The following is a 1,288-nucleotide window of genomic DNA, read 5'->3' on the forward strand; positions in this document are numbered from 1 at the left end:
ATATATATATATATATATATATATATAAATATATAAATACACACACACACACATATATATATAAACACACTCACAATTACACATACATACACAAAGTATGTATGAATATGTGAAGTCTGATTTGTATGTGTGTGTGTATGTGTGTTTATAATCTTCCTTGCAGCCTAGCTTGATATGTTACACAAATTTAATAACATATCGATCAATAGTTTCTATTCTGAGAACAGCAATAAATTTTAGTATGATAGGATCAAATGAACAAGCAACAGAGCAACAAAGAATCACACCACAGCCACAGCCGACATTACAACAACAACAACAACAACACGTATAACATTACCACCACCATCATCATCATCATCATCACCACTCCAACAGCAACAGCAGTACATCATGGAAAAACGTTTAGTGCGCTACCACAACTCCACAGACAATAATCTGGCTCAACCAAAGTTATCTGTTTTGTACTAAAGATGAACCTTGGTGCCAGACCAAAGTGTGGAGATGAGGAATTAGTGTCACCACTATAACTATATTTGTAGTGGTCACAAAGCAATTACTAGTTTAATTACATTGATGACTAATATGCTACTACTACATGTGTAGCGAAACAGTAATAATAATAATTATTATTATTACAATAATATCTACTACATCAGTTGGTCCAATGACTATTTAGTGAAGATGCAATAATATTAGGTTTTTAATATCAACAACCATTAAGTAATGGGCTGTTGTGGTGTATTATAGAGCAATAAACATGGATAGCCTAAGGGGCCTGCAAGATGTGTGTGTAGTGTAGAGAGCGATAGTAGTAGTGTATTATAATAGCTTAACATGTGGTAGTATATGTAGCAATATATACACACACATATATATATATAGATATACATACATACATACATACATACATATATATATATATATATATATATGGGCGACAAAGGGACTCTCACTCAGAGTAAAAGGCAGACTGTATGACGCATGCGTATGAACAGTCTGGTACATGGAAGTGAAACATGGGCTGTAACTGCTGAGGACATACGTAAGCTCGCAAGGAATGAAGCCAGTATGCTCCGTTGGATGTGTAATGTCAATGTGAATACCCGTCAGAGTGTAAGTATCTTGAGAGAAAAGCTGAACATTAGAAGCATCAGTTGTGGCGTGCAAGAGAGACGATTGCGCTGGTATGGACATGTGGTGAGAATGGATGAGGATAGCTGCGTGAAAAAGTGCCACACCCTAACAGTTGAGGGAACCCGTGGAAGAGGTAGGCCCAGGAAGACCT

Source organism: Octopus bimaculoides, chromosome 12 (genome assembly GCF_001194135.2).
Source record: "Octopus bimaculoides isolate UCB-OBI-ISO-001 chromosome 12, ASM119413v2, whole genome shotgun sequence".
Taxonomy (NCBI): Eukaryota; Metazoa; Mollusca; class Cephalopoda; order Octopoda; family Octopodidae; genus Octopus; species Octopus bimaculoides.